The following is a 25,222-nucleotide window of genomic DNA, read 5'->3' as shown; positions in this document are numbered from 1 at the left end:
CAAAGGAGCCCAAACAGAAATTATTATTGATTTAATCACATAATCAGCCGCAAACACTTCAGGCCAAGATAGCAAATCCATAATAGCCTCCCCACATAACCACCCTTACAAATTTACCATCAAAGCCCTCCACGCACACACTGCAAACACAGGAACCAGGGGTCACCTTCAGTCGCCGGCAAAATATTGACGTTCCTAATGCTTCTATATGTTTTTGAGTTAAGCGTTATCAATCACCGATAAGGGCCTGATGTCTCTAAAACATAACTCCTATGGCAGAGGGATTACAGCATTGCTTTTCTTGTCATAATCTAAGCATATCTTTTCAGACAAAGGGAGAGGATGGTAAAATCAATGTTGTCAGAAGCAGACATTTCCCACTGTGGCCGCTCCAGTCTGCCTTTAGATGAGATACAGGGACACTGTTCTCACCTTCGTGACATCAAAGGGCTCCTGCTCGAAATGATTTTAATTAATAAAGCAAAAAAAACGTTGTTTTTGTCTTCATTGTCTTCAGACTTCACTTTTACCACAGCTCTAACCTTTAAATCAATTTTGTCTTCATGTTTACCGACATTATACTCCCACAATGAAGCATAATTATTTCAATAGAGCAGAATAATAAATTGGGTCTTGTTCAATGAATGAATTTCATTACTCAAGTCAAAAACAAAAGTGGCAAAATAAAAGTCTTTTTGTCCTTTTTGTTTCGCTAAATTGTGCATTACACAAAAAACTTTTTTTTTTTTTAAATACAAAATTGTTGTTTGCATCAATAAAGAAACGCAATGAATGACAATTTGACATCAATAGGCTGAACTCGGTTTTCTTGAAATGAAGATAAAACGGCTCAAAATATTCCCTCTTTTTTCACTTTTGTTTTCAAAAAGTAATTTAAAGCACCTGAAGGGTGTGAGTTTTCTTACCTTGAAAGCAGCTGCAAGGCCTTCTTAGCTGAGAATGAGAGACTGGAGGCAGGAAATCACTTCTTGAATCGGTGTAGCAGCCTGACATGATCCTCCTGTTAGCCGGCATTGCACTGTGCATGAATTGTGTGGATGGTTGATGGATGTGTGCTATTAATGTACAGTGTCCACGGCTGTTCTGCAGCAATGTGTAATTTCATAACAAGGCTGCTATGTTAATGCTTCTGACTTCTGACTGACACTAAAACTCACCTGAAGCCAGCTGGATTAAAATCCTTTAAAGATGTAAGAGTTTCAAGGAATTAGACCTCTTGTTGTCATTATTATTTCAGCAACAGCCATTCAAAGTGTTTACAGTCTGTCATTACCTTTCTCTGTATTAACTTTTATTGTTAGTGGTGAAGTCTGCCGCACAAGTCAGATTTCCTACCTATGCACCAGAGAGTCACAGGAAATGATGCAGCATGTAAACCAGCATGGTTGCAGCTAATTGTATCTCACTGATATCAGCCTCACTGTTCAGCTTTATAGTTAGCCTTTTAAGCTTTTCTGTTGTTGTGTCGTAAAATTAGCTAAAAGAAAAAAGGAAGAACAATTAGATTTCAAGTCGTATTCTCGGTATTATGGTAAATATTATGTAGCTGTTGTCAGGACAGAAACTACATCATTTCAGGAGTAAACAACACGAACTGCCTGAGATTTAATAGAAGCCCCAAATCAACCTCAAATATTTGCCTAGCTCCACTGTTCAGCAAAAGAAGAAAAATGATTTGTGTAATTTTGCGTGGCTGTCGAACGATGAGTTGGATTCAGATCTGAACACCCCCTTAACATCATCTCTCCAGCGATCTATCCTTTCAGTTGCCTATCCTTGTCCATCTAGCCCAGGGCTATGGAAGCCTAATTGTTTACCAAAGGGTTGCGGCTCATTTGCTCCTGGAGATTGGGCCTAATTAACACTAACTTGTCTGAACACCGAGGAGCGCTGTCCACTCCACTTTAATCTAATCTGTACTCTTTCAAAAAATAATGAGATCATTTACACCTCATTAACGAGCAATGTAATGTCTGGGAATTAATCATAATGATTGCTTATCATTTCACTTTGCAATATTATCTCCTCTAATGAAACTGTTCACACAACTGCCAAGAGGGCCTTAATTGGTCGTGTGAAATCACAGAGCACCCGGCAGCTTGCCGCGACGTGTGTGAAGTTCTAATTTGCATGGGTGGGGGGGTGGGGGGGGGGGTGGATTTGAGGGGTGGGCGCACGGGGATGGCATCACTTAGAAACACACATGCGAATTCACACACAGACACACACACACACAGAAAGGTGCATAGACCATTTAGCGGGACGGTTTGAGAAAATGTGTACTCCATACTGTATACAGACAGAAATATCCCCATTCAGCCCTTACCATTGAATTACTTTACAAAAAAACTACACAAATTTAAGACATTTTCTTCAAGTCATTTTTAAACAATAAGTTTGAAAAGCTCCTGATGCTGTCTGCTGTCCCTCTGTGGCATAAGATCCATGCCAGTGGTGGATGTGATTATCCAAGTGACATGGCATCAAGACTGATCCCAGCTTTGTGCCACCACCATGAAGCTAAGACATGAAGAACAGCCATCCAATATTCCACTTCTTGCATTGTAACCTCTTATAGCCTACTGTATATCCACCTAGCTGGTCATCCCCGCCACTCCTATCTCCTGCAGGGAGGCTAAACAGCGCTAATAACAGTTAAAATATACCATCCCTCACCAGTGTGTGACCACCTAAAGATGCCATGCTTGACTGGAGGGAGAAGAGCACAGAGGCAGCTCGGTACTCTGGCTCCCCAGGCTTAGGAGGGCTTAGGTGCGGATGTCATTTGCTCTTTTTCCCTGGTCAGAGTGGCTAGCTGCTAATTGTGGCCCCTGGTCTGTGAGTTGAGCTTGTGTAGCTGAGGAGAAAAGACTTGGCGAAATTGAAATCTGAGCAGCGTGTCTGAGAGTCAGGGCGACTTCCACTCCATCATGGATGCAGTTTTAAGACACAGTCATAATTCCTTCTGGGCTAATTTCATCATCCAAAGAAACATTATTTTGTCTGTTCGCTGTACCAAACTCTATCATCCTCTCCTCTTATTTTATTCCATTTCGCTGTTCATTGGATCATCCTTGCAGGTAGCCAAGACCACGATTGGCAAGTCCAGGTCCAAGAGGGAAACTAAAAGTTGAGGCCAAAACCAAAGAAACTGAGCCTCGTTCAAAGTCAAAATGGACAATTCAGAACATATCTGCTTTGTATTTCAGTTCAACGCTTAACCCTGACCCTACCTCCACCAGTTTAACCAAACACCAACCACGGCCTTAATCCTGATAAAATCATAGGACATTGTCTGTAAAGAATCATTTGCAATGCTGAGGATAACACAAATCAAATTGGACCAGGAGGACATTGGATCCATTAGGATCTAAAAGTGTCTGAGGCCAAGGCAAGTCCGAGTCCACCTACACAGGAGGGGGTCCAGATATTAGCCTCAAGTACTACAGCTCTACCTGTTAGTATACTCCTCTCCCGCTATCAATCCTCCCCATCATTTACACTCGCCTTCTGTCCTGTTCCTCAGTGTAAAGCCAACTGTCAGCTTCTCTCTGGCTTATTAAAGGAGTCAAACGCCTTCGCTGCCATAACCACGTGCTGATATGATTTATTCTCTCCCCCGAGGACCCTTCTAATGAACAGAGATGTATGCTCAGCAGCCCTGTACATGTAACCTCCGTGTGCTCAGAGGACGGCCCTGCTGTAATATGATAAGTGCCTTGTCGATAGGCTGTATGATATGCTAATCATACTAAAACACGGTGCCTCAGGCTCTCCCCTTGTTTATTTATGAAGGCTTGACCTGAGGGAGAGCAATAATCGGCTTTTCTCTGAACTCTCTAACCCTGAGAGCCAAGGGAACCGCCAATCACACACATCTGAGTCCTATAATTCCCCCACCTCTCTCCCTCTGTTCCCCCTCAACCCGAGCTGAAATGGCAGATTTATGCAAACAGCACTGTGTGTGCATTTTCCTGCCTGCATTTGTCCGGGGCACATGTCAAGCGCTCAAATCATTAAACTAATTATTAATTGGGACTGACGTAAACAAGTTGTCAGCAGCCTGTCGACTTGACTGTGCTCTCCGCTCAGCAGATATAACACATTGACCTGATGGAGTGCACATATTACAAACCGATCATCCGTTCATCGAAATGTGGAACTTTCTTCAATGCAAATCCAGTACGGGAAAGCAGCCTTGCGTGCGTTTTGTGTGAAAAGTTGCATTCATAGAACAGAAATAACAGTTATGGTGCACTTTTCTCCCATAGTGGTCAACTGTCTTATGGTCAAGTTCATGTCCTCTGCCATGCTCCAACTCGGCACAAAACAACAACCCTTGTCATCAGTTGCTTCCTCATCAGAATACTCCAGTATCATGGAAAGTGCTGCCCTGCTGTCAGCCTGACACACTGGCACTGCGCCATTGTGATACTGCGCCAGTCTACTGACATAAAGAAACTCTTTCGATTGTGTTGATGTATAGCGTCACTGACACAGAATGAGACCGAGAAGTGAACATTACCTGCTACCTGCATACCATGAAAAAGACCCTCTTATGTACTCCAGATCAAAGGCAGCTCAGTGTCTCTTAGCTTCAGTGTTTCTTGCCTTTGACTTTGACTGTTTGTGTCTGGCTATAGATTGGCTTGCCATCAGTACAGCTCTCCAGCCACTGCAAACATGAGGCTGTGCAAATATTTTGAGGAAGAGAAGAGGCTGGTTTGAAAGGCTTGTGGATGTATAGTGTAGAATGTATATCACTCAGTATGGTGGAACTTTTTTATGTATTTTTTATATATCCAGAAATGTTGACCATTTTTGTAGCTGTAACCACAAAAGACACTCGTCTTTCAATTAGATAAATATTTTATCCAACCTGGTTTTTTTTTGGGTTTTTTTTGGCCCTTTTTTCATCATAGTACCCTTTTTTTTTCATACAGTCTGAGTCTCAAAGTATTACAAAAGTGCAAATGTGTCTCGGAGTGGGGCGTAAATCAGAGCTCGGGCCTTGCATCTGTGAGCTAGGAAACAAAGGTTTGTTTGTGTGCCTCAATCACTCTTGCTCATGAAAGCAGACACTTACTTGAAAAAAAAAAGAAAAAAGAAAAAACCTCCTTCTCTTTTTTTTTTTCAGGGAAACACTCTAAACCAACATCCTGGGTATAAATTTGCAAAATGCAATACAGGCCTGATTGTGTGTTGAGTGGATGTGGGGTGCATACGAATAGACCCTGTACCCCTTCCTCTCTCCTCCTCCAAATAGTACTACTCATTCCCTCCCCCGACCCCTGTCTTTTCTCATGCAGCCTAGTAAGTAATGTGAAAAAAAAGCCTCTGTAGTCAGATTGTTTTTCTTGGTACAGTAGTGAATTGTGAGCTCTTATCTTTACTTTAACCCGATCTGGTTAAAAGTGATGCAGCAAAACTGCAATGCTGAACAGACGCTGATGTGACAGCACGCACCACTTCTGAAACACTGTCAAAATAAAAGCTATTCCTCGCTGCAACCTGGAATACAGTTTTTATAAAAATATGTGCATGTGTATACAAAAAAGTTTGAATAAAACTTTTTTCATGATATTGATGTTATACATGTTGCACTTGTCTGACTCAGAACTCCAAATGTAGCTGTCTTGTTCACGTTGAGAGAGAGGAACATGAAATCACATGTGCAGCGCAGTCTACAGTATCAGAGTGAAGGCTGAGGCAGTGAGACTCTGAATGGGAATGCTGGGAACAAGTGAAGCCTTGGCACTGACACCAGGTCAGCTCGAAGCCCCCTCACAGCCCAGCCCTCAGCACCAGGTGTTCTCTGAATTCAAATGATACTCTTATTCATAGACTGCCCCAACTGGAGTATTAAAACTCAAAATTTGCAACTGAATGCTGATATAATCCTGGAAATATATGTCTCCATTAAAAAGTAGCCCATTTAAAGGAACAAGGCGGTCTTTGTGTGAGGCTTTATGTATATTTATCAAGGCGCTAAAAGGGAACCAGGGGTGGGGGTTAAGGAGAAGGGGGCGGGGGGTAGCAGGGCAGACTTTCCAACTGTTTACATGTTAATTTCAAACTTAACAGCCCTTGTCCTGGAACTATTTATACACCGAATGCAAATCAATTTTTTCTCCTTTTTGTTATCGTCTTTTTTGCAGACACTTGACTGTTGATGGAAAAATGCAAATGAATGCATGTATGTATGGAAAGTTTTGTGACAAAATGACACAACTGGACTCTGTGACCAGTTGCATTTTGTTGATATGATGGTTTGTTTCACCAAGAGCAACTGAATGCCGTCTCCTCTGCAGAAGGCGTCAGTAATAACCTCTACACAGCAGTGCTTTTGCATACTGGATGTAAGTTCCACAAATGTTTCTCATGGGAAGAGATACGCTGGAGGTAGAAGTAATCTTATTGGTTTCAACCCCAGTGGGAGGAGCTAAAGCACCACTTTTCAGTCCGTCATTAGACTGAATTGTGATTAAAAAACAAACAACAACAACAACAAAAAAAAAAAGCTGCAGGTACTTCAAACAACATTTATAACTGCAGCGACCAAGTTGTCATTGACAAGTTTCCTTTTGACCATTTAGTCAATTCAGAATGGAAAGAGACAAAGCTAACAGTGTATGTGTGCTACGTGGTTGTTCTGCATTCTTCTTGTATTCTTTGAAGCCAAATATTCTTTGTGGTGCAATATATAACCAGAGATGTTAGGCAATTCAATTGTGTTAGCACCTTAATTGGCATCTAGGCTAATAATCCAGCACTGTATCCCAACAAATCACACTCATATTGGATGATTGCACCTCATGAATCACACTCAGTGGCAGTGTTCAGTGGCATAGTATGGCCTTTATGGTGGAAAGCACGCTTCTGAGGTTGTAGGAGTTTGTGTCCTGTCACAGACCTGCAATTAATGACCACCTTTTTATTAAGTTTAGCCACAATCTTCCCATGAGCTTAACCACACTGCAGTTGCCATGGACAGATATTGTATAAACAAGAATTTTAAAATAGTGTGACAATGGGTTTAAAAAAGAAAGAAGAAAGAAAGAAACCTCACTGAATCCATTCCAATATAAACAATCTGTAGAATCAGCCCATATTGACATTCATTTATTTAGGGTTGGACAACATGTTCATGGACATTGGAGACAGCAGTGACAGCAGTGCCAACGTCATTCACCCCTAACTTATCTTATCTTATCAAAAATGTAATCAAATGCATTTGAGTGTGGAGCTCAGATCATTTTAAGTTAGACTTGGAGCACCATGTGATGTTTTTGAGGTAAGTTAAAACATTTTTAAACAAGACGATAAACCAGGAGCACAGGCCTATTAGCCCGTCTTTGTGTGTAGACAGATAGATAGATAGATAGAGAGATAGATAGATAGATTTAATAATGTATCACACTGATGTCATCAACAGAGATGGACAGAGAGAAACAGTGAGAGAGGTTGATATAAAATGACATGGCAAGTGGTCATGAGTCCACCGAGAAGGAATGTGTCCAGTGAAATGTAACAATACCAGCCCCCCCCATGGCCCCCAGTCTCACACCCCCACCCCCAAGTGAGTGAATGAGTGAGTATGTTTTATGGTCGGAGTGCCACGACTCCTCTGTTGCTTCGTTTAGACAAGTTTTGAATGTTTGTCTCGTTAATGTTTAGGTTTTTTTTTCTGATTGTTTTTTTTTTTTTTTTTTTTTTAGAAGGATTTGATTGAATCAAAAAATGTCATCACTTTAGCACTATCCTTCAAGGGCTTTCTATGCCAGTGTCAATAAGTGATAAAACATCTTTTCAGCTAGAGTGCATATTTTTGGCCTTCCTCCTTTTCTTTTTTGAGACGCAGGAAAAGACAAGGTCTCTAGGAGTGAATAGGACACCAATTAATTATACAATCATTGTCAGAGTCACAAACCTTGTGATGTGAGTTAAATGTAAACCAGAGTGCAATACTCTTATGGCAAAGCAATTTGTAAGAAGGGTAAAAACACTCAGTTTTGATTAAGACTAGTTTGAGTGTTTCTTTGCTACTGCCATTTAGATTCAAGCGGTATAAAGAGCCGTAACAACTTGCAATACACAAAACTGTGAGTGGTAACTAAAGAACGAGAGAGGAACCGATCAGGAATGACCTGGTTATTGATATGTATTAATAATAAGCAGTTCCTGAATATCGTCAGTAAATATGAAAACATGAGGGACAACTGAAGTACTCGGTGTACTGAGCCACTTTACTTGAGGGTGCACAAGAAGTAACTACTGATTAAGTAATGAGTAACTAATGAGTCACTTCTACTCTGGTGTCACTCAGTGGCTGATTCATAGTTAATGTGAGTGTACTCAAGAAGAAAGTGGTCAGCGTGTTGATTCACAGATATTTATGAACTAATTACTGTCTAATGATTGATTACAATAGTATCTCCCCGTCTGTTTACTGGTAACTCACCATTATCAATAAGTCCTCCAGTGATTCAGGGACTGCTTAAAAACTTACTTATGGCCTTTCCTTTGTAACTCCTCGGTTACAGAGATGGAGAAAGTACTCAGATCTTGCATTGTAGAAATATTGTGCTACTGCATTAGACCTGCATTAGATTTTTCACTGAAGTAAAAATACAAAAGTACAAGGATCAAAATAAAAAACTACCAAAAGCTAAAGTACTCAATATACAGCATGGCCAGATTCACAATAATATTAGTGGAGAATGATTATTGGCACATTCATATTTTCATCACTTTAATGCTGAAGCTGATAAAGATGGAGCACATTTGAACTACTTTACATACTTTATCAGCTGGGCAGCTTGTAAATATCCCCCCCAGGGATCAGTCAAGTTTTATTAACTTAATAAAACTTTACATTTATCTACATATTACATTAAAATTAACAGTGTAATCAATGAATTGTAGGAGTGTGGGAAGTTCAATATCTCCCTGTGAGATATGGTGGAGCAGAAGTATAAGTAGCATAAAATGGAAATACTCAAGTACAAGTACCTCAAAATTGTACTTAAGTACAGTACTTGAGTAAATGTACTTGGTTACTTTCCACCAGTACCTGATTGTTCAATGTTATAAAAGAGCCTTTTATTAAAAGCTAACAACCAATCCATTGAAGTGTTACTACTCAAGTAGTGTATTTGGGGAAATCTGATTTTTCAAGTTAGTTAGCACATGAATGCCTGAAATAATAAACATGCGCATATCTGATTAAAATGCACAGTAGATGGTGACTGGTTTTGTTGGTCTCTCCGCACAAACCATGCATAAATCAGTCATCACTGCTGCCTCGTTCTTTCTGCCTGATTATGATGCTAATATCATCACTCTAAACAAAGAAACAATTGCAATGACAGAAATGAGAGACATGACGCTCTCGCTTACAAAAGCGGGGAAGCATAGAGGTATTATGTGGGCACAAGACTGAGGGGCAGAGGGTGATGCCTACAGAGAGGTGGCATCGGTCTGCTAACGTGATCACCTGAATTATGCACAATCCATTGTGTTCAAATATCATAAATTGATGCATGAACATCCCACCACCCCCCCCAACATGGACCGAAATTATTATTTATGTGGCTGCAGAGCTGCACAGAGACAATTAGTCATATTCGTATGCTGAAATTAATTGAGAGAGATGCGGGAGATAAAGAGCGAGAACAAAGACAGCTTTTTGTCACTTCTTTCCATCTGACAGGGATAATTAGATATATGAAATTGAAATTCCTCACCGGGGGGTCGTGTTGACAACACTATTTTCTGTTTCGTTCCTCTCCCCTTTTTCTTTTGTGTTTCTGTTTATGCTAATTTGGACCCAGTGTTTTTCCCTGACCGCTAAAAGCAGCATCTCCCCAACGTTATGATTCCATTCACTGCACAGCAAAGAGCAGCCCGGCAGCCTGTTCAAGCCTCCCTCACCTGTGACACAATGATTTCATAAGAAAATTCAGTATTTTTGATTAAAATCTATTTCATATCTTCTCTACAGAACCCCAAAGTATTTAATATAACATACATGAACAAGACATCATGCAATAAATAAGCACATGGATAAATAAACTATATCAATGAACCAATAAATTGTGAAATCATTTAATAAATTATTAAAGCTAATGTATTTTTCTGGAGTTCATTTTTATTCCATTAGAGAAATTCAATTTCGAAATGGCTGCAGTTTAAAACTCTGTTTAAATGTGCTTTTTCCCACTAACACTTTTATTTTATGTGGCATTTTCATTTCAGATTATACACTTTGTAGTAGTTCATACTGCATACTGTTTTTCAAAGCATTATGCAGTATGAAACTGTAAAGTTGATTTTTTTTTTCTGCAGTATGCTCGGCCAGGCTTAGCTGGTTTCTGGTTTGAAAAGTAAACAGTAGCGAACGCTTAAAAAAAAGAAAAATCATAAATGTGTTTTTTCACCATTTTCCAAAAGATGAACAATCACCTGAAAGATGGATGAAGCCAATCTGACGATTTGAAGGAACCAGATTCAGCAGCATTACTTCACTGCGAATGTAACGTGAGTTGGAGTTGTGTGTGTTTCCATTGCTCTGGAAGCATAACATTATCCTTGTTGTCTTTGCTCCAATCCAGCTCAGTGCCTTTTCATAAAACTTGATAATCGATGGAATTTTGCCCACGTTAATGCCCATCTTGGTTTGGTCATGTTGTCCTCTTTGGCAATAGCTGCATAATTCAAATACATCAAAAATTTAATGTAATGAAAGAATAACAGTGGTATGAAATGAGAAGTATCTTTCAGTTGTGGGCCTGGCTGTCCTCTGCTATTGTTGCTGAAGTCAGTGTTCTGTGTGACTGTGGGGTAAATAAATTTTCGTAACACTGCCAATATACAGAATCAACACCGTTGATTTAATGTCTGAACATTCACAGATGTGAATTTAATGACGAAATAACAAACAAAAATTGGGAAAAAAAAAACTTGCAGTTGTTGTGACTGTTGTAGCTGGAGACTTTTGCAAAATCAATATGACATCTGGATATTTTTGGCATCGTGCAGATTTTGTTTTTGTTAGCATACTGCATGGTACATTTTGGCCTAATCAGTATGTGCAGCCAAACAAATGCAGTAGCACAGTGCAGGTAGCACAGATGACAATGAATCGTTTTCCAGGGGACACAAAAAAAGAGATGAACCCAACAGGGACACACTTTGTTGCCATGGTTTGTGACCTTTCAAGTTACTGCTAGCGCAACATTTCACAATTAAGCGTGTGCTTATTTTATCACATATTTGATCACCATGTGAATTGGCAGGCTGATAAGACGCACAAGGCTAGATAACTTTTTTCCTAGCCAACAGGAGCTGGAGAAATAAAATAAAGAAAAAAAAAGTTGAGTTTCTTAAATTATTTTCCAATGCAGCTGTTTCTTTGTATACAATATTACATTTTTAATTGATGTAATTATTTATCTAATGGTGTCTTATTTAGTTATTCAATACTGACCACTATGGGGTTCCATACATCTGCACATCTACAGCAGTTCTGTCATTTGTGACTGCTTTGTGTCATGTGAACCACCCTTGCAGTATCAGAGAGGAACGTCTGATAAAAGGACATTGTGGTTTGAGTGGAATTATGGGTTATGTCACCTTTCACCACAAAACTAGAAGGGGCCTCTCATAGTTTTCCTCTCACATGAGAAACAACTGCTGTCATGTTTCTCACAACTGAGACAGACAAAGTGGCACATTACATGATATCGACTGAGTCATATAAATATATTCAGCTCCTATCATGTCGAGCCAATCGTGTACCTGAGACTGCGGTGAGAACTAGAAGCTATAAAAGCATTATGTTTTTTTTTTTTTTTTTCATAAATGCTTTAAAGTGGGGAGGCTATTATGCTGCACTTCAGCTTTCATTAATGAACATGTCTATTGTGAATGAGAAGATAGTACTTATGTCTTTCATGGCTGACTTCTATTTTAATTTTGACACAAACAGAATCTGAAATGCCATTTTCCTGAAAATCATTTAGTGAGCAGGGACGATTATATTTTCATATCTCTAATAATTTGCTTTGCTAGTTAAATGAAGTATCTTTGGGGTAACAAATTAAAACTACAAAGGCAAGTGCTGTTAGATTGCTGTTTTGAATCATCCTGGTTTCCAAAATGTCCTTTTCTAGTCAAACTAATTGGCTTTGACTTTCAAAATGACAGAAATTAGAGTAATTTTGTTCTCATTGACTGACAGCTTTTTGTCTCTCTGGTAGACCCCAAATTTCCACATCTAAGACAATCACAAGTCAAGATATTGGCCTGAGATTAAGGACTGTCCAACAGTGGACAAACAAAAACAAGAGAAAAAGGGAAAACAGTGAAGATGTGAATGTTGCTAGGACGGAAAGGAAGGAAGGAAGGAAGGAGGGAGATATGAATTGAACCGGAAAGAGCCTTGTGTCTAATGCTTGCCACATTTGCTCTTGAATGAAGGTCTAATTACCCATTGGTATTTGGTGCCAGCGTTCCCAGGTCCCAGCAGCCCCTGGGCCCGTGCAGGCACCGAGCGTCCAGAGCCAGCTGCCTCCCAAACACTTGCAGGTATACAGGCCGGGCTAATAGTCCTACCACAAGGGAGCCAGATGAAAGAGCAGGAAACTGCTGCCAGAAGCCCTGAAAGGATTTATGTAAAGACAGGAGAGAGATGCAGCGATGAAGTGGAGGCTAAACCCACCTAGAGTTACCTACCTGTTTCTGTGCTGAATAGTGTACCACATTTAATCACAGAGATAAATCTTTATGACCGGAATCTGGGGTATAAATTACAGATAATAGTATCAAGATGATAGAAGTTAGAGGTCTGTGAAGGTAAATATGTGTGAATGCTTTCAGGAAGTGCACATGCATAGTGTATTTATTGATGTAAATATGTATGTGCATACTAAAAAAAAAAAAAAAAAAAAATCCAGTTCCAATCGTGCTTTCAAGTTCTTGTATAATTTTTTGTTTGTTTTAAAGGGCGCCTCCTGTAATTTGGTGTTACACTTCCAAAAAAAGGCAGAATCACAAAAAAAAGGAGTCCTCATCCTACATTTCCCACAATTCAACTCATATGCCTTTCTTTAGGCACACTCCGCCGACTCAAACCCCACTTCTCCAGTTTGTAAGTGTCTCTCTGTTAGAAAATGTTTAATTCTCAAGCCCGTGCGGAGATGACCTCGATAAAATTGTCGCTTGTTTTTTCAAACTTCGGAAAGCCCCTTCCAGAGGCACAAGAGACATTTCGCAACTGTTTCTACAAGCTGAGTAGAACTACTCATGATGAGTACACTGAACTTCAGGCGTAAAATCAGCGGAGTGCCCCTTTAAAATGAAAACATGAAATTGTGTGCGTGCGTAAGTGTCGTTGCTTTAGCCTGAACGGCTAAAATATAAACTTAGCCTACGTGTTTGCATGTGTTGGTCTGCATAGTTTTGCGAGGGTTCACTTCACTGTTATTTATAAATATAAACACACAAGCCATCTCTCCCGCTGCCAGGACAGCAGTGTAATGTCTAAGTAGAGAGAAAGTGAGTAATCGTCTATCTGTGTGGGATGTGATATCCATGAAAGAGGCCGGCAGGGTGGGACGGGAACATCGCCAGTCGTGACGACTTCAGATCCCTCCTGAGGAACAGGAATTCCCACAAGCTGGATAAACATGCAGTTTGGTGGGGGGGTGGGGTGCTTGATAGTCTCTCTCTCATCTTTGAACATGGACACTGTCAAGATTCAGTCATATCTTACCAAAGAAACTCACCATTTCAGGCACCAAACATCCACGCAATTGCACGTTGCACGCTTGATTCGGCTATAGTTTTGCTTCCTGCACTCGCTGCTACAAGTTTTGATGCTTCCTCAGTTTGACAGCCTATTTTGATCTCACTATATTGCATGTATACACAGTACAAACTGATGAGTTATAGCTCTTGGATAGCAGGAGAGCTACAGAGAGGATTGGAGGATGGAGCTGTGAATGAGGAGGGAGGATGGGTGGGGCCAGACATTTTACGGCCTCCAGTATTACTTCAGCTTGTTTTCTTAGACGGCATGTGTCACTATTTGATGGCTTACGGAGGACAGGAATAATACCGCAGTGGCCATGGGAAGACAATGTGTAACTGCGGTCATCCAGGGAATGCAAACAGTGTTTATCCTAATGGAATCAGACAGAGGCACTGATGGACGTGGGGCTAACCTGAACAACAACACATTTGAGTTTTACTCCCTTTAAGGATCTTTGTGTGTTTTTGTTTCTCTCCAGAGTCTAAGTCTTTGTCTCTGACTCTACATTTCTTTCAGCATCAGAATATCCAGTGTGTGTACTTTTGCGACTCTCTCTCAGCGAGCGTACTCTAAACTTCACATATACACGTCGACATTTGTGTTTTCACATGTAATTACCATGAATCAACTCTTTGTGCATGGTTCAAGTCATAAAAGAAGAGAGAAAGAACATCGTTATGCTAGTGGGGCACCTCACTAAAACGCTCCAGTGACAGAAAATGAAAAGCTGTAATTCCTCCTGTGAAGTGAAGTCTGACTTGTCGGAGTAAAGTACTTCCTATCCTTTTGTTCGGATCTCAAAGGGAATTATAGGGGAGAGAGTTAGATATGGCTGTTAATAAGACCGCCGAGCCCTGACCAGATGAACGTCTAAGTGATTTAGACCATGACAGTTGTATTAAACTAATAAAACCAGATTACTTTGGTCTGGATATTCATATTTGCAACCCACAGAAAACTTGAAAAATCTTGAGCTTTCCTTGCATTTCACAAGCAACAAAACGGAAGAAAGAAAAGAAAGAAAGAAAGGGAGGCAGGTAGTTTGAAAGGTTTTTTTTTTCCTCACAAAATAGCTCAAATCTACATCATGCTTGATAACAAGAGTTAGCCTCGTCCCATCAGGATGCACCGCTCTCCACTCCCACACATGCGTTTCCTTTTTCCGAAGTCACCGGTTAACGAAGGAAGCACAGTTTTTGCAGAACTGATGCCATCAGCTCTCATATTGATAAGCAAAGAGGAAGCAGAGGGTTGGGGCTGGGTGAGGCAGAGGATGGGTTGAGGAGGGGAGTGCATGGAGATCAATGGGCTAATAAAACAAATCAATGGAATGAAACCACAGAAAAAAGTGAAGTCATTAATTTGCAGAGACAGGATGATCCCACCAACCACATGCATTGATTAGAAATGAGGTCTGTGGAGAACCTTCAGGGGGTATCATATTAGTGGAGGGAAACAATGGCTGAGGTGGGGGGAGGTGGCTTTCCTCCGACGGCTTGCTGCTGTACTGATGCAGGAGAATAGGTTAACCGGTGGATCAATGGCCTCTTCAGCATAAGTCCAAGAGGACAGCAGCTCTGTGTTTGCTCTCCAATGCACTGTCAACACAATATCTGCAGGTGTGATGTTTTCTCTCTGCTTATGAATGCACTTTCATTGATCCCCCCCCCCCCCTTTTTTTTTTCAAACCAAGTGTACTCAAGCATGATTATGATATTGAATACATCATGGAGTACAAAGAGGGCTGCAAATAAGGTCAGAGGTGAGGGCTAATGTTCCATTTCTGTCAATATAATTATTGTTAATCATGATTTGTAATCAATAGCATTGGGCTGAGTTATATACACTGAGGCCTATCACAAAGTTGTGCAAGGATGGCGGTGGAGGTATAATGTGCAGTTTGGAAAACAGCTGCATTAAGATGGAAGGTTGAAACACACACAAGCACAGACTCCATGCCAGGCCTCTGTTTGACCCAAGCTGTGCATCCTTATAAAAGTCTTCCTCTCACCTCTCTGCAGTGAACAGGTTGTAACAAATTGTACAGTACATTATGCTTATGAGCGCTGAGCATTTGTTCTTTTTTGTCTTACTTGTATAACTGTGTATTCAGGCTCATCACAAGCTTTTTACAATTTTGATCCCAAAGGCTGAAAAGTTCTCCATCGGTCAAGGTTCATCTGATCTGCAGACACAGCATAGCTTTTCTGCTGCCATTTTGGGGTGGGTGGGGGTGGGCGGGGGGTGGACAAGAAAAGCAGGTGATGCGAGATTGACGACTTAAATACTTCATCAATCAATGCTGCAGCCAATGTGTTGTTTGGTGATTGGTGGAGAATTCAGGCAATCCATCTTTCCTACAGCCAACTGGCATTCAAGATTCTCCTCAGGTTCTCCATGTAATGCCTTTATTTCTTTATTTCCAGGGTTAACCTATGCTGCAGATATTTGTGTGTGCGTGTGTAGGGGGGTCCACTCTAACCCTTCACCTGTTATTAGAATCTGTTAGACAAGTATGCTGCAGGAAAATGTGCTGCACACACAAGCAGACGCAGTCAATACACTGTTGCATGGAAATAAATCATAATAACAGAAATAATGAAGGCATTAGTGTAATTACTATAATTACATGTAAATCAGATTATAACCAAGAAGACTGGCAGTTTATGTAAGCCATTTCACTGTGTTTTACTGTGTGTGTTGTTTGATTGGAAATCTTCTGCATTGTTTTACACTAGAGACCACAAAATTTAACAAACGAGAAAAAAAAAAAGCTACTTTTTAATGCAAACGGTTGTTTTACTGCAGACAGTACACTACAGAGTAACCTTACTCAGCCAAATGGAGATAGAGGAACATGACTAAACACTTGTTTTCAAGCTGAGTCTTAGAGGCTTTGAGTCCTTACGGCATAAAATTAGAGCTACGTTTTATCATGGAAGGTGGTGAATGTAAAAAAAAGAAGAAAAAAAAATCACTCCTAACATATTCATCTTCTTCTGTAGAGACAACCAGGCAGGATCAATGCTGTCCACCATAATGTATTTGTTGACAGTAATGGTCCCAAAATATCACACTTGAAGGATCTGCTGTTATTTTTGATTTTTCTTATTGTTGACAAAATCTGAGAGAAGACTAAAACCAACAATGTGTTAGTCCATCTGCTAATACTTGTGGCCCCAAGCCCACCTGCTGAAGAAGGAACTGTTTTTAATGGGTCACATATATAGAACATATAGAGGATTTGTTTTGTTTTGTAGGCAAACTTATTTGCTGACAGCTGGGTGCAGCAGATTTTAGCAAATGTTACTCAAACAGGAGTAAAAATTGAATTTGTTGAATTTGTCCATACACATTTGCTGATATTTACAGTAGCAGGGCGGTGTGAGTGGAACTGACTGAATATCTACTACAATGCATTTGTTCATGGTAATTAAGGAACGTGTCACCCAGTTCAACAGTGTGGGACACTGATATGGTTTTGGACAATAGTGGAGCTCTGTGGCACAGAGGAATGTCAAGCCTTGTCTGCACACTGTTAATGCGATCAGTTCATGGTTAGTTTTGGTCTTATCGTGGCATTTGTGAGCAACTTCAGATGAAGTCCCTCTCATTTTGCTTCAAATGGGATTCGAGTTGCAGTGCTATAGTTCTGACCACATACTGGCTTCATTGATTTGGGACATGCATTTGGTGTCGTTCAGCACTGATGTACATCAGAGACACCAAAGTCCTATAAGTGTCCAAACACGGGGGTCAGTACAAGAATGCATTATTTTTCAGTAACCAGGTGCATCATGCAGCACTGCTTCAAACATTACAATTTCTCTCTATCCACGCTGTTTTTCCTCATCTCACTGTCTCCACTTTCATGTGGTTATAGTAATGCTGAAGCCCCTGGGTTTTGCTTAATTAAAATACATCCTTTTTGTGTTCCCCTTAGAGTCCAGTGATAGAATAACTATGCAACGGGGTTAGCTGTATTTAGCTCCTTGAGGAGTTAGCCAATGTTGTGTCAGGCAGCCACTCACAGCTAAATCAACAAAAGCCTGCAAAAAGGGAAGGAGAGAGAGGGCGAGGGAGCGACATAGGAGGGAAAAAAAAAGGTTGGGGGTGAGGGTGGGGATGAGGGGATCCCACATTGTGTAAACCCTTAGCTTTTCACACTGAGCGGCGTTTTCATGCTAAGCTCCGAGCTTGAACTGAAATCCTCTCACTTATCCTCAAATCCAAGATGAAATACTGTCAGATGTACTGTGATCCAGGGAATTTGGTGGAAGACTGACAGACAGGGCAGAGGGAGGTATAAGTGACTGATACCGAGAGGCACGAGTGTGCGTGTGCTAGTGCGTGCGTGTGTGCTTGTGCATGTGGAGGAGGAGGAGCCGTGAGAGAGTGGAAGATACTGCCAGGGGAGGAGATTGAATACAATGATTTGTCAGAGGCAGAGTCAGTGACTCATGTCGTTTTGATGCCTGGTAACCAAGGACACGGTGGAGAATAAATCACATAAACTATATTGTACGGTCCTTGTGATTTCACACATTATTGCTTGCACAGTTTCAAGCTGACATAAATGTTATGAACTTCAAGAATTTAATGTTGGATCTTGTGAATTTTAAAGGCAGATCAATAATTTCCTTAAAATCATCAAGATTGCTGCACATGGCAACAATTTGCATACTATCACATGTCATGTTGGAAGCTGTGTATGTTCTGTAGTCAGATGTTTCATGTGGGGTGTTGGGGTGATATTTGGAGGGTGTGTACGTCCCTCATCTCTGAATAGCTCTAAGGCACAGGCAGGAAATGGAGTCCTGGCATTTTGTTTTGCATCAGTGCTCCTCTTTATTAGAGAGGAACAGAATCGGCATAGAATAATAATTGGAAAATAGTAAGCTTGCTTTCATTATAATTAGCGAGATCACAGGATGCAATAATCCAATTATTTTACTTAAAAGCAAGTTTCCTCATCCCTCTGCAATGTGTTGCAGGATGTGTAACCTCATCCCACATGGACATACCAGTGAAACGGCAAACTCTGTCTCTCCCTCTTCATCCCCCTCGAACATGTAAACACCAGCATGCTTGAGTGTGCTTAGACAGCTGAACATACACTGACATATGAACACCATTTAGGGCCACCAGACACGCACATAAACACGCGCGCGCACACCTCAACAACATACAAATAATTGAGTAAGATTTGCTGGTACATTAAGTTTAATGTGTTTGACATTCGGCAGGAGGAAATGGTAGGCATGAAGTGGAGTAGCCGCGCCGCGTCTTTCTTCAATCAGGGCACTGCAGGGCTTCATTTTACAACCCCGACCCAAAACCGAGGCCCGTCAAAGCTAATTAGCGCTGTTGCAAATGGATGCAGGTCATGGCTCTCAGCGGATTGGTCCACAGAGGGGTCACTACAGGTCAAACCTCCAGTATGGAATGATATAAACAATCATCTATAGACCACAAACTAATCAATCCCTTTTAACACTATCCACTTCCTGGTTGGCTGCTCTCAGAGGTCAGAGGTCAACATCCAAAAAGACAACTGAGCCAGTGGGTTTGGGAGTGGGAGGCACGTGCTGCTGATTATCTATTCATTTATGGCTTAGCAATCAATAAATATTAAAGGGATTAGAGGAAAGTCTTTGATATGATCTGGTAAAAATGTTTCTTTCTTTCTGCCGTCTTTTGTCTTCATTTATATTTAATCAAGACAGAAGACAGCACACCCTCAACACTCTTATTCATGTATCACTTTTTATTGCTTTGAAAAATATATTATTATTATTGCTTTTCCATAGCAAAAAGACAACTTCTCATTCATGAATTCTATACCAGATAATAAATAAGGGGAAAAATGTGATAATCTGCTGTTTAAATCATACGTCAGCATGTGTTTTCCTGCACGCTGAATAAAATCACTTTAACATCAACATGAAGTTCCGCAATTAGCTGAGCAGAGAGAAAGGAAAGAAAGACTGAGAGAAAGGAGGAGAGAAGGGGGGAGGGATGGAAACCAACGCTTGAGGAACTGAATTACCGGAGCCTTTTCTCATTATCATTTAGCCATCTTTTATGGCCCACCAGTAAGAGATGATGTTCCCATGACCCCGCACAATACACAGACATATTATTCAATCCTGCCTCGATGAAATTCCTGCAAATAAAACCTTTGTGCTGGGCAACAGCTAATTATTTGACAGATTGGCCCCCTTCTGGCTCAGGTTACAGTGTGGAGTGGCCATGTTGTAGTCCACCCCACACCACCAGCACTCACCCACTCTCCTCCAGCCCCAGCGCAAAGAGGGGCCACTTTGAGAAAATCCCAGAGGGCCTCATTCTTTTCAGGAGATTATATATTTCAGCCCCAACCCCCCCCCCCCCCCACCACCACCACCACCACCACCCCTTCCTCCTCTCCCCAACCATCTATCCATCCAAAATCAGGGGAGCGTGGTGTGTGTGTGTATGTGTGTGTGTGTACAAGGGGGGTCTGTCTGTCAGTGACAGCAGTCATTTCATAGTTTAAAGGGTGTTCTCAAGCAGAAATATTTAATCTTCCCACGAAAATAAAGTTTGATGTCAGAAGACTGGAGAGAGAGAGAGACAGGGGGGAGAAAGAGGAAGATTAAAAAAAAAAAGAAAAAACATGTCCACTATGTGTTGTGCTACTCTGTATTTACACTACTTTGAAGAACTACTGTACATATGCATGGAGTGTATTTTTCGTAATACCAAATTAGAGAGTGGGGAACATTAACGGATTAAGTTTTGGGTGGGCATGCCTTTGGCTTTGATTCAGTCCACTAATAACAAGAGTTTGTCATTAGTGTTCGGACATGGACCACCAAGATAAATGCCAACACATGTTTAAATTATCTGGAGAGTAATGGCGTTTTCCTTCAGCCCTTTCCCTCCCCACAATGATCCCTCGCTGGCTCGACTGTGCAGACATTTTGAGTTATCAGCACAAGTTTAATCTGTTGTTTATTTTGCCCCCATGCAGATGTTATAATTCAGGACGCAGTATATGTTAAAAGGAGCTGAAACTAAACAATTAATTCAAATAATGTCAGGAGAAGTTCACTGGGGAACAATGAAATTTAACTAATGCACTTTTAAAGCTTTTAAGTGAGCTGAAATTTAAAGTGTAGAAAAAGGACAGAAGAACAACAATGTGACTAAATGATCTATGATTTTATATTTATTATTCAATGTGATTTATAAATATTCTCTGAATATATTTCTATTTAAAATATTAAACATAACAATATTTAATTTGAAGGAGACACAATTAATTATTGCATTTTTAAACTTTTATATCGTTTTATTTTTGGCCCTGACTCTGACCATGAAAGTGCTCAAACTGAAACTGAAAAGCACTGATAATTATTATAATCCTGGCACAGATTGTTTGTAAAACCACAACGCTTTTGCCTGCAACCCAAAAGAACTAAAACAGGGAAGTGTCACTACTGTTTGAGGCGTCCGTGCTACAGTGCTGAATATTGCTAAATAGGGAATTGATATCAAACAATGAAACAAGTCAAAATGGAAGTTGGATTTGGATTTACAGTAAAGGAAATGTACAATGCATGCCATGCACGGCATATCATGTCACAACTCGTGAGAAGCAGAAGCAGTATTGTTTCACGACAGAGACTCAGCGGTGGATGTTAGTGGCATTAAAATCAGTTTTCTTTCGTTTCAAGCAGAATCCGCCCAAAACATTTTAATTCTTGAGATCAAACACATATGTGAGCTTTTTGCTGCTTCTGTGTGTGGAAACCTTGACATTCCCAACTTTGTCCCATTTTAACATCAAGTGAATGACTGTCTGATGGCCCTCTGCAGGTTTGGAAAATTCTACCAGCCATTAAACACTAGTTTGGACAAACCCGAACTCCACAGAGCAGAGAACTAGTTAAGTTTTCCCCAGTTTCCACCCACTGTCATTCTCCACCTTCTGTGTGCCTGCAGCCGTCAAATGCTTGCCGGGCTCCGGTTGCATGTCTGGGATGCTCGACTACTGTGTTCACCTGGCATGAACCCAAGCGAGCGGAGCCTGGAGTATTCATTGCTCAACCTGGGTGAAGGTCATAGAATCCAGCCCTTCCCTGCTCCGCTCCCCAATGAGCAAACATATGGTCATGGAGCACCTTGAACATGTTTGGGTGACCAGAGCTGCTTGGCCTGAGCTGCTACAGCAAAAGAGACTGAAGGAGGTTTAGGCTCACCTTGATAAAGCAGAACAAGGATAAGGAGGGAGTGCGAGGCTGCCAACCACAGTGATCGTCACTCACCAGTTGCTCGCACACAGGAGAACCCGTGTGAAGTCACCCAGCTGGAACTGGAGTGTGAAAAGCTGCGGACCCTCTAGCTTTCCCCCTTTCTCCTCTCGTTCCTCTTGATATAAATGCGTGTAATCATAAGGTACAATATCATCACCCCGTTGCTCAAACAGCCAAGCCTCGTCTAATCGCTTCCACGTTTCCTCAGTGTTAAGCTCATTAGTGGGTGACCTAAAGGCATGTAGGAAAAAAAGACAAGCCGGAGAGACAAAAAAACAAAAAAAAAAATCTTTGGATAATGGATGCTTGCTGTTTTGAGACAGTAAAAATAAACAGGTCTGCGGCTTTGATAATGAATATGCTGTAAACATCAGCCCAGAGTGTGAGTTTATCACAAACGTCCAGCTAATAACCCGACTTGTGTGTACGTGCATGCATTCTCATATACAGCCTGTGTGCGAGCCCGCTTGCGCTTGCGTTTGAGGCTGTGTGTCATTGCGTGCGTGTGTATTTGTCTTTGGGCCGGCTCGGGGTGGAAGGTGGAGGCTGGCGGGGGGGCGTTGAAGATGATGACTCGCTGTTAGACTTTGTGAATGGATGTGAGAGTGTCCCTGGTGTCTGAGTGTCTGGCCCAGGTGGTGACTGGAAGGCCGACTTCATTAGCCTTAAAGAGGAAACAAAGGAAGATGCATCGTAAAAAAGTGCCATCCCTCATCTGCGAGGCCACCGCCTGACACATTAGGAATCTGTATGCTCAATTAACCACTGGCAGGCTCATTTTTCCTCTCTCTCTCTCTCGCACTCTCTCTTTCGCTTCTCTTGATCAAACAGAGCAATCACACTGGACTGAATCAACACTTAATACGTGCATGTTTATGAAGTTACAGCATATTCTGGTTGAGTTTGAGTTGCAGAAAGTGCGCATCCAAACATGAGTAACTTTTTTTTTTTTATGATCCATAGATATATTTGGAGAAGATTTTGCAATTTGTCACTTCCTGATTAAACAAAGCAAAGCTTGCTGATTACACTGAAACTGCCCTCAAAACATTTCTCAACAAATTCTGCAACTGCCTCCATTCTTCTTTGCAGGAGGAAGAGGAAAATCTGACGCCCAGGAGGACAGGAAATCGCATGCCAGAAACACATTACTCCTGAACTCCAATTTGCTCGTCAGTTCTATAATTAGAACTTCTGTTTCACCAAAATGCGGTAGGTCATTTGCACAGGAATTTTTACATTACAAATTACAAACATGGCAGATTCACACAAGAGTAAAATTACAGACAGTTTCCTTATTTATTACAAATCATATCTGCTGCTCGTTTAGGCTGTTTACAAGATTGCTGTACATGCAGTGGGACTCCTGAAGACCCGTAAACAGACTCTGATGTGTGAAATTGAGTTCCTCTTTAATGAGTGCTGATATAATGCATCATTAAGCATATGTGTCATCTTTTCATGGGCCGTGATCTTAACTTCCTGCTTTCTTTGATACAAACGCACACGTGGACATGCACACAAGCACACAGGCAAAAATCAAACACACACCTACCCCAACATTTCGTCTCTTGAACTGCGCGGCAACCTGAGGATCCTTATCTTCCCATGAACCTCCTGTGAAAAATGACTAAGTGCAATAAGGACCTGGCTGAGGTGGGGGTTTTTTGGGGGATGACTATGATACGAATCAGCCTTTGATTAATGAGGTGAGCTTGATGGTCTTTAAAATCATAGAGGTCACGGCTTAGGAGGCCTCCATCCAACACTTCGCCGCACTTCACAGGGCCAACTTCTTTTTATTATTGGACCTGCTTCTCTCTCTCTCTCTCTCTCCCCCTCCATGTCTCTCTTTTGAGGTCCATCAGAGAGATGAAAAATGGCGTGCAGCTGGCCGAGTACTTCCTTCCCCTTGTCGGGGTCAGCAGTTCACTGTGCTGATAGAGACCCTCACACCTCCATTAATAAGAGCTCCACTGCACTCACACAGGTCGCTTCACTGCAGCGCTGGACAGCCGCCACTCCTACCTTTGTCTGGATATCCTATCATTCCATTTTTCCTTCACTGCATAAGTCATTGATTAGTTTAGTGATGACTGGCAGCTGCATGAGCTACGTGACTATCACCCTGAAATTAGAAAACATCCCTCCATAGATGTTGAAGTTTTGTTTCTCATTTTATTAAATTTGTTACTGATGATTAAACCAGCCATTTAAATTTAAGCTGGCACAATATTCCAAAACTCATGTTGAACATGCTCATGTCTTCTGAATAAAATTAACACGTGGACTTTACTCATTATTGCCTGTGCCTTTGTATTTGACTGTTGTGGGTTTTAAAAGAGAATATTTTGAGTCTTTTTAGGCTTTCAGCATAAGTTGCTCCCTTGCTTGCTTGGATCAAACCGCCAAAGTTGGTTTGGGTTTAAAAAGCGACAGAGTCTTGTGGCTGATTGGACTTTAACGTCTTTTAAAGAAAAAAAAAAAACATTAATGACAAATAAAACATTATTCATTAAGAATATTCTGATAAACTGCATAGCATTCATCTACTCTATTATACATTTTGGATGTGTAGAGCTGAACAGATTGACAGCAGAGGCCAGGCTGGTCAGATTTAGAGTGCACTCAAAAAGAGGTGCTAATCATAATGCTGAGCTTGCCTTGTTTAGCTGCTAATTACCTCCATTATGAAGATGCAGAGTGCCTGATCAGAGGCGCCTCGGTGTATACGTGTGTGTTTGCGTCTGTGTGTGTATACAAGTGTGTGTACTGGTGTGTGCCGATTAAGAGGAGGATTAGCCGTCCATCCTGAGGAGGGAGGCAACCAGGGGGTACAAGGAGAGAAGGGGGGTGGGGGGTGGGGGGTTGTGGTGGCAGTGGTGATGGGAGGAGGGGTGTCCCCCTCCTGGAGACGAGCCCTGACCTTCTCATTTCATCCTCATTAGTATCTCATGTCAACAGAGCAGCCACTCCTTAATCATCTGCTATCATCCCAGGCCTGCACACACAGATGCACAAACACACACACGCACACACACACACACACACACAAATAAAGGCAGACAAACACAAACTTGCACATGAG

The 25,222-nt window shown here is 41.2% G+C and overlaps 1 long non-coding RNA gene across 2 annotated transcripts in view; it reads left to right on the top strand.

Annotated features, from left to right (window-relative positions):
• Window positions 1-24,428, top strand: part of LOC143324828 (uncharacterized) — a 51,302-nt gene extending 26,874 nt beyond the window's left edge. The window contains exon 4 of one of the 2 annotated variants that reach the window (XR_013077486.1): window positions 23,227-24,428. This is a non-coding gene — a long non-coding RNA (uncharacterized LOC143324828). The remainder of the gene's footprint in view (window positions 1-23,226) is intronic. The other variant, XR_013077487.1, reaches the window with a different exon arrangement.
• Window positions 24,429-25,222: the final 794 nt, after the last annotated feature.

This window comes from Chaetodon auriga, chromosome 8 (assembly GCF_051107435.1).
Source record: "Chaetodon auriga isolate fChaAug3 chromosome 8, fChaAug3.hap1, whole genome shotgun sequence".
Lineage (NCBI taxonomy): Eukaryota > Metazoa > Chordata > Actinopteri > Chaetodontiformes > Chaetodontidae > Chaetodon > Chaetodon auriga.
The sequence above is the reverse complement of the archived record's forward strand: the minus strand, read 5'-3'. Positions and strand labels throughout refer to the sequence as shown.